This window comes from Babylonia areolata, chromosome 11, assembly GCF_041734735.1.
Source record: "Babylonia areolata isolate BAREFJ2019XMU chromosome 11, ASM4173473v1, whole genome shotgun sequence".
In the NCBI taxonomy this organism is placed as follows: Eukaryota; Metazoa; Mollusca; class Gastropoda; order Neogastropoda; family Buccinidae; genus Babylonia; species Babylonia areolata.
Window position 1 is genome coordinate 40774837 of NC_134886.1, and position 8935 is coordinate 40783771.

Here is an 8935-nt window from a genome sequence, read left to right on the forward strand (position 1 = left end):
GGGGGGGGGGGTATGGTTGTTGATTTGTTGCGTTTTGTCCGTGGGGTGACCAGTTGAGAGAGAGAGAGACACAGAGAGAGAGCTTGATGTTTATGCCTAATCCATTATACAGGCCAGGACAAGACTTGACCTAACGGGATTAAACCATTCCTGCACAATTAGTCTATAGAACTGAAGAGGAATTCATATATAGGCCGAGGTCTCTATACTTCGTTCATGGAGTGACATGATGAAAATTATCTTTCAGTAGCTGTGTTTTTGTCGCTCATGTTGTTCGCGGCATGTTTACACACCAGTATTAAAGTAATCTATCAGTATGTCTATAATGATTTATTCATCAAAACCAAAGTCTTATTCAAATATGAATTAAAGTTATGCATTTTTCTATTATTCAAGACGTAAGTATGAACATGTTAAGAAAAACTGATGGAAAATACAAAACTGCGATAGTTTGTAATAGTAAACCGGCTGATTCTGTAAATAAAAAAAATAGAAAAAAAGAAAAAAAAGGAGAAGCTTCAGTTTATCATAAAACCGATTTCTTCCAAAAGTGGCTACTTTAGAACTTATCTGCAAGCATCGCAATTTTATGAGCCAATTTTGTTCGTATGGGGAAATTCCGAATCTGGATTTGTTTGTCAATTCATTGACAGTCAGGATATATAGACCTATCATCAAAATTAATACGTTTCAGTAGGCCTGTAGCTGCCGTTGTGAATGCATGCAAATGAGATGAATGGATGTGCATGAACTCTCGGGTGAAAGAATCTTTGTCGGAGTGATCATGTGTGTGCATGAGTGGTTTTTTTTTGTTTTGTTTTGTGTTTTTTTGTTGTTGTTGTTGTTTTGGTTGTTGTTTTTTGGGGGTTTTTTGGGGGGGAAGGGGGGTGGTGTTTTGTTGTTGTTGTTGTTGTTTTTGTATTGAGATAAAAATGATTTTAAAAAATTTAAAAACTTGGGCGCGTGCTTGCATGTGTGTGTGTGTGTATGTGTGTGTGTGTGTGTGTGTTTGTGTGTGTGTCCACGTTTAGTTTTGTAAGTCTGTCCCTTTCCGTCCATTATATGTGTGGGAGGGTGGACGTTTCTTTCAGGTTTCATCACTTTAAAGATTAATTTTGATAAAACTGAAAGCTTGGACACATCTGATGTCATGCTTTTTTTGTGTGATCTTTTTCTATTTTTAATTGAAAAAAAACTTATATATATATATATATATATATATAGAGAGAGAGAGAGAGAGAGAGAGAGAGAGAGAGAGAGAGAGAGAGAGAGAGAATACACGGTGTTTGACGGCTTCTATTTTTGTTCGTATTTTTTGTTAAGATTTGTCAGACTGACACATTTTCTTCTTTTTCCTTTTCTTTTCTTTTCTTTTTGTTTTCAGTTGTGAAATATAATCACTTGATCGTGAACGGTGTTTCCGTTTGTGGCTACTATTTTACTTCTTTTTTTCTTTCTTTCTTTTTTTTTTTTTTTTTTTTTTTAAGTTCAGTGATTTGCACTTGATGGAAATGATCAATTCCACATGCTTCTGTCCAAGTTATTTCCTATGTTACAATCAGCATAATAATAATAATAAGCATCGTAATAACTGTTTATTTAAGCAGCGCATTAATCCGGTACTGTCTGTCAATATGACATTAATGACATAATTGGGTACAACAAGCAGAAACTGAAATACAAAATGGTTATTGTTAATCATCCCAGATACAGCTTCCATGCGTTCTCGCAATTTTAAGTGTATTTGAGATGTTTGTTTGAAGCTGTGTCGGGTGTGTGTGTGTGTGTGTGTGTGTGTGTGTGTGTGTGTGTGAACTTGAATGTGTGTGGGGGGAAGTGTGTGTGTGTGTATGTGTGTGTCAGTGTGTGTGTGTGCGAGAGAGAACAAACAAGCAACAAATAAACAGTACTTTCCCGAATGTGTGATATATATCATGACTCCTCAATACAGTCATTAATTTCTGCGTTTTTATTTCATGCATTGATATGATAGTTTTTTTCACGTGGTGTTGATTATGAAAGCTTATCCAGGTGCTGTGAAAAACAACAATAACAGCAACAACAACAGAAGGTGGCTGCGGTACAAAGTTTGTTTGGTTTAGTTTAGTTACTCAAGGAGGCGTCACTGCGTTCGGACACTGACATCCACTTAAGCAGATGCCAACGCGCTTAGTCAGGCTTTGAGAAGAAAAAAGTGTATAATGGATATATCAATAAAGTAATATGAGTAAATACACAAATAAAGAAAGAAATACACGAATAAATAGATAGATAAATGAATATATAAAAAAAAATCTATGTTATCAGTGTGGCAGCTACAAAGTGTAGCGGGCAGTATTTTTTTTTTTTTTTTTTTTTTTCTTCTGTTTAATACCCAACATTTTAACGTAGCAATTTGCTGCTGTTGTTGTCCTGTTCTTGTAGTTTTCGCCTTCTCCTTCATGTCAGCAAGTTATCAATGATATTTGTGCGTATGTTTGACTGGGTAAATAATTATAATCAAAGCTATACCGAGCGTTTTCTTCAGTACTGACGAAAATAATTGTGACAAGTGTAATTTTAGGCCTACTGAAGATGTGTTGCTGTTGTTGTTGTTGCTGCTGCTGTTGCTGCTGCTGATTATCATCATCATTATTATCATGATCACAACTAAGGGTTTGCTTTCATTTAGGACGTTAGAGACGCGACGGAGTGAGGCCGCGGACTTCCTTGAGGAACTGAGAGTCTTGGGCAGAGGCTGGGTGGTGGTTGTGTCTGCGTGTTATATTTCTCAGTCACCGCCTTCGTGTCTGTTTTTCGACTGTCAGGGGCATCGTAGACCGAATATATAGATACAGATATACGTTGTGTGGTTGTATAAAAGTTGTGTCTGAATCAATTTCTGTCGTAATCATCCGACGAGTCCACAGGGGAGAAAATTGGAATCGGCATAAAATCAGGCACACAATGGTTCTGTCCCTTTGAAAGAACCCCCAACTGAACGGTCCCTCTTTTGCTTTCACTTTCACTGCGTTGACGGCCACAATCATCAATTTGATTTTTACGCCGTTTTTGTTGGGTTGCGATGAAAGAAAAACAAGCTACAGAAAGCGACAGACCTATTAGTGAGGATGAAAAACTTAGTCCTACTCTAAGTGGGTTCTCCGGCAAGCTACTATCACTTCACTTTTCGCCCTTCCGAGCTAGCCGGTCCCTTGCTGATCTAAGACAGCAGGGCCCATTTTTTTTTTTTTTTTTAAACCCAAAAATATTAGGGTAAGAGAGGGGGTGGGGAGGAGGAGGGGGTGGGGGTAGGGGACCTGTTATCTAATTAACTACTGATTGGGGGGCACCCTAGACTTAAAGGTGACTGATAGGTTTGATTCCTCCCCTTCTCCTAACCCCCTCCTTCCTCTTTCCCCATCCACTCTCTACTTACACCCACTTTTTTTTCTATTATTGTGATAAAAAAAGAAGTTTTCTTTTAAATAAAGCATCTTGTAGGGTCATTTCCTGATGACGAAACAATTGGGAAACGAATGATGAGCGCCCAGTGGCAGCCGTCAGTCGGCTCTACCCATGTAGGCAGCCTGTGGTGCTTAGAGCTTGGTCTCTGACCGAGGATAGGCGCTATATAAGTATCCACATCAATCAATCAACAATTGTTTGCAGGCTCCACTTTTTTTTTTGTCCTCGATGATATAGATCAGCGATCTGCGATTCCTTTGTGTACTGTGTTTGCTATTTTACCTAGTTCATCCTCTTCGCTCCGACTGGAGCATGAGGCGCCAGGGAGTCTTCACTGGCAGTCATTTCGGTCTTGAGCCAGTCAGCTGATTTCGTTGTGTCTTGCCTGCTGTTTTCATCAGTCTCTTCTTCCATGGATCTTCTCCGTGTGTCTAGCGGTCTGCCTCTCTTTGTTTTTCCTCGTGGTGCCCATTGAGGGCCCTCCAGGCACAGTAGACCCCCCACCCCCCCACAACGATTCTGATGGAGATCTCCTTCTCTGTGTTTGCACTTTGCCTCTACATTTGTATTTGTCTTGTCTTGTCTCTCTCTCTCTGTGGTATACGTGCATATGGACGTTTTGTGTAGATTGTAGGAGCACGCGCTTGCGTGGGTCTGGTACTCTCGTTGTAAGGGAATTTCTCAAAGTGAATAATTATTTTATGTGGGATTGTGGTGTATCTAACTATATAGCGTTCCATTGTATTATATCGTGCGTGTAATTCTTGTTTTGTTCGTGCTAAGTATCTTATATAAACCAGTCAGAAGATACATGGTTGTTCTTGTTTTTGTAGTCATTGCTGTGTGAAAAAAAAATCGTATTTGGAGCCCAAAACATAAAATGAATACAAATAATTTAATTCTAAATGACAATTAAAGCATATTCTTCGGTGTGTGATGTATTATTTATGACTGCTGACATAATTATTGGAATCAGTTCTGATGTTACCATCTGCCTTGAATGTCATCCTTGATTAAACGTCCGATTCCTTTATAAAGGCCTTCGTTTTGAGTGTTACTATAATATTTTCTGTCGTGTTTCCGTTTTTAAAGGTTACATTTTAAGTTGTGTTTCGGTTTGTAATGATTATTTTGTCTATTCTGTGTCGATTTGTTGCTCTATGGTTTCGAGTGGATATTTTCAGCTGTCTTTCGATTTTGACTTCTTTTATCAATTGTTTTGGTTTTCAGTAATAGTTTTCTGTTATTTCACGTTTTGTGTGGCTGTTTTCTGTTGCTTTTCGTTTTGAGTGGTTACATTTTGTTGTTTCGGTTTTGAGTGGTTGTATTTTCCGTCATCTTTTGTTTTCAGACGTTATTTATTTATATATGTCGTCTTTCGATTTCAGTTATTTTCTCTTGTCTGCTGAGTGGTTATTTTCTGTTGCTCCGAGTCATTATTTGTTTGCTGTGTTCTGAGTTGGTATTTCGTGCTGTCTGCTGTATTCAGTCGTAACTTTCGGCTGTTTTGTTATTTGTCATTATTTTCTATTGTATGCTGCTTCTATGGTAATTTTCTGTCGTCTCTTGTTTTCTGTTGTTTGTCGAGTCGTTGTTTTCTGTAGGCCTGCATTATCTCTTATTATTGCTCTGTGTTTGTTTTCGCTGTTTCTGCCCTCAGTTGTCATTGTTGCTGTTTGCTTTTACTGTTAAAACTGATTGTTGCAGCTGCCTTGAATCGAAAATGACTGCACTGAAGAAGGTAGTGAAGAGACCATTGGTGATGATGATGATATTAATAATGGCTTTTTTTTTTTTTTTTTTTTTTTTTTTTTTTAAATACTGACAAGTCAAACTTATTGAGGTGTGAAAAATGAATTTGAATAATTTCAAAATTAGAATTAATTCATTATTATTTTTTAAAAAAATTAAAAAAAAGAATTAAAGGAACGAATTGAGAAAACCAGAAATGAAGAAAGAGAGAGAGAGCGAGAAAAAAAAAGAAAGAAAAGAAAGAAATAATGGTAAAAAGACCTACACAGAGTGGAAGGAAGAATGAAAGAAAAACAGAAAGGAAAAAAAAAAAAGTCTACAAACCCTCAGAAAATGAAAACTGCTCGGTAAAACATGGCTGTTGTGTTTCAACACCTTCTGCTGCAGCGAGCCAGTAGACCTATATTGCCATTATAATTTATCATCCAATTCAACACATGCCTAGAATGCATTCTCTGAAGGCCTTCAGCATCAGCCACGACACATGGGAGCTGAATGCAATGGACAGACCAAAGTGGCGTTCAGCTGTCCACAAAGGCGCCAAATCCTGTGAGGCCAACAGAATCGCTGCAGCAGAGCAACGCAGACAGGCCTGGAAAAACAGTGCCAGCAAGTCCCCGACAGCCGCCACCATCCCCTGTCCACACTGCGTCAGAACCTTCCGGGCGCGGATTGGCCTGACCAGTCATCTGCGCACCCACAGAGCCCAACCCACCCACCCCCAGGATGACTAGATGGTCCTCGTCGATCCCGGGGACGAACCACACAGAATGCCTACATGAAGGAAACGAAACAAAACAAATTTCATTTCAAGAGGGTATAGTGGAATAAGCACTATGTACTTTTTTTTTACATCCTGCCGTCTAAACAAAGAGAAAAAAAGACAACAGAAAGAAGCATCCACAGTACTCTTGCATAACACTTGCTTCTTGCTTATATATATATATGTTTCTTTAACAATAAAAAATAAGCTCTTGCATACAAAAAAATGAAGAAAAAAAAAAGCCCTATTGTAATAGTTTAAATAATGTATTACAAGAGTGGTACTTAATGCAGAAAGCTGTCTACCATCGCAGGTGTGTGTGTGTGTGTGTGTGATAAGTTTATAAGATGGAAGATAAAGATGAACTTTTTTTTCTTTCTTTCTTCTCAGATTTAGCCACATCTACAAGAAGGTTCTAGGCCCCTTAGAAACACCAGTTTCTGTTCTGTGTGTGTGTGTGTGTGTGTGTGTGTGCGTGTGCATGCACTCCTTCCCCAAGGCTGGTTGTGCGCATGTGAGTGCAAGTGCTTATATGAATGAAGTACATCAGTGTACTACACGGTCTCATGTGTTTGTCATGATGATGCTGGGTTGGCTAACATGCAGAATTTATTTCATACTACATCCTGCCAGTGCTGATGCTGTGCACAGTTAGTAACAATGGGTAATACCAAAAAAAACCAAAAAAAATCTTCATCCAAGAATTGAATAAACACTTCATACACAAAATCTGCAGCATTGTTGCATTTGCTAACAAATGGATATGGACTAATAGCAACATTCTGACAGCCTTGTGGTCCTACTCCAGACACAAAACACTCTGACAGAGAAAGTGAAGGAAACACTCGATTAGCATGGTTTGTTTTCCTTACACACACACACACATATATATATTTTTGTTGTTGTTGTTGTTGTCGTTGTTGTTCTTAGGGGATTCCTGCCTACATATCTACCTTTTTAACATCCATTTTGATACCTGTACTCATAAAAAACAAAACAAAACAAAACAAAAAAAAAACAACTACTATATGTGACCAAGCGTTATGCTTGCTCCAATACTTGCCTCACGCACAAGCTATACTCTATCACATACTTGGCACTGTGAGCTAGGATCATACAGGGACAAGAGGTTACACTAACAGTCACATAGGGATAGTTTAACATAGGAGAAGAGAGAAGACAGTGCATCAGGTACATCAAGTCCACGAGAAGAATCATCGCCCCATCAAGATGGGTTCATCCGACTTCCTGCCCAAACTCCCAATGCTATCCGGTGAGGAAAGCAGCATAGAGGTCGACGACTTCATCAGTGAGGCCAGACTGATTCTCCAGCTACAGCACCTGGATGACGCGACAGCCTCTCTCTGGCTGATCTCAGCCCTTGCCGGCAGAACTCGCCAGATCATCAGGCTGCCAGTGACCGAAGTGGACACCCCAGCCAAGATCCTTGCAGTTCTTGAAGAGAACTGGGGAGATCAGCGAGACACCACATCCCTTGCCACTGCATTCTTCAACAGACAGCAGCAGCCCAAGGAGACGGTGACCGACTACGCATCACATCTTCGGTACCTGTGGACCAAGGTCAACAGGGCTGAAGAAGGGGTGATGCAGGTGCCAGCGACCATCCTCTGCGACGCCTTCGCCAGAGGTCTTCAGCCAGCTGCACTCAGGCGCGATGTCAGGCGCTTCATACGAGACCACCCTGACACCACCTTCGAGGCAGCTAAGGAGGCCCAGCGATGGCTGCGGGAGGACAGCCACACCTACAGCACCTGCCCTGGCGTAGTCAACACCACTGTTGTCCGCCTGGAAGCCCAGCTGGCCACACTCGCAGCTGAGAACACCAGCCTGCGACGTCAGCTGCAGTCCTCCATGCCAACACGACGCCTACATCCTCCAGGGCCAGCCCTCCATCCTCATCGCTGTGCTGCTGACCGCGCCCCAGACCCTCCACGCTGTGTCTGGTGTGAGAGGCCCGGCCACACCGAGGACCAGCGTCGCCACAAGTGACACTACCAGGCCAGGCAACAGAATGCTGACCACCAGCCTGCAGTTCCAGTCCACAACCAGTGTGTCGCTACTACACACACTGAGCAACCCGGACCAACACCAACTGCACCAGCTCCAAAGACGCAGGAGACGCAAACGATGGAGGCGCCACAGCACCACACCCGACGCTGTGGTCCCACGCGTGTCCCCACCTGAACTCAGCCCCACACCGCAGAGGTCCAGCCAACAACCACCCTCTGTCATGCCTACAGACCCGGTCCCACTGCACCACCAGGGCGACAAAGTGACTGACACTGACACTGACAGTGGTGTGTGGCTGACCAGGTCCATGCCAAGACCCAGGACATCAACCCTGCGAGCTGTACCAGAGCCGCCTCCACTACCATCAGATCCCACCTCTAGGCGATCCACACGACTGGCAACCAGGACACCACTGACTGTGTGAGACTGGTGATGATAGATTTTACAGCTAGAACAGTGACACTGCAGCCAGAAAAATCATGCTGCCGATACTCATGTTGTTTTTTGTTTTTTATTTTAGCAAACTGAAGCAGTGCTGCATATGTTATTTTTCATATTCCTGTTCATGCTGTAATTTTGTTTTCATTTCAGATATTTCTGCATAATTCGTTTTTATGGGTTTTTTTTTTCTCTTCTTGCTTAATCTAACCTGTGATCTAGCTGGTCACTTGGTTTTAGCAATGCCAAGTATGACTATGAACATGCTACAATAATTCATGCTATAATCTATGCTATTATACATGTATGCTACTCTACATGTGCGTCTGACAGTGATATGAGACATAGATTGATAGGCACACAAATGAATGCTTTCAAACTTCATAGTGTATTTACCTAATTGGGACCCCTTCTCCATATCAAACTGTTCAAAGTTAGGATGCATTCAACTAAGTCCAAGCCCATAACTTAACCTGGCTAATGCCACCTTGAATATAGAAGTAG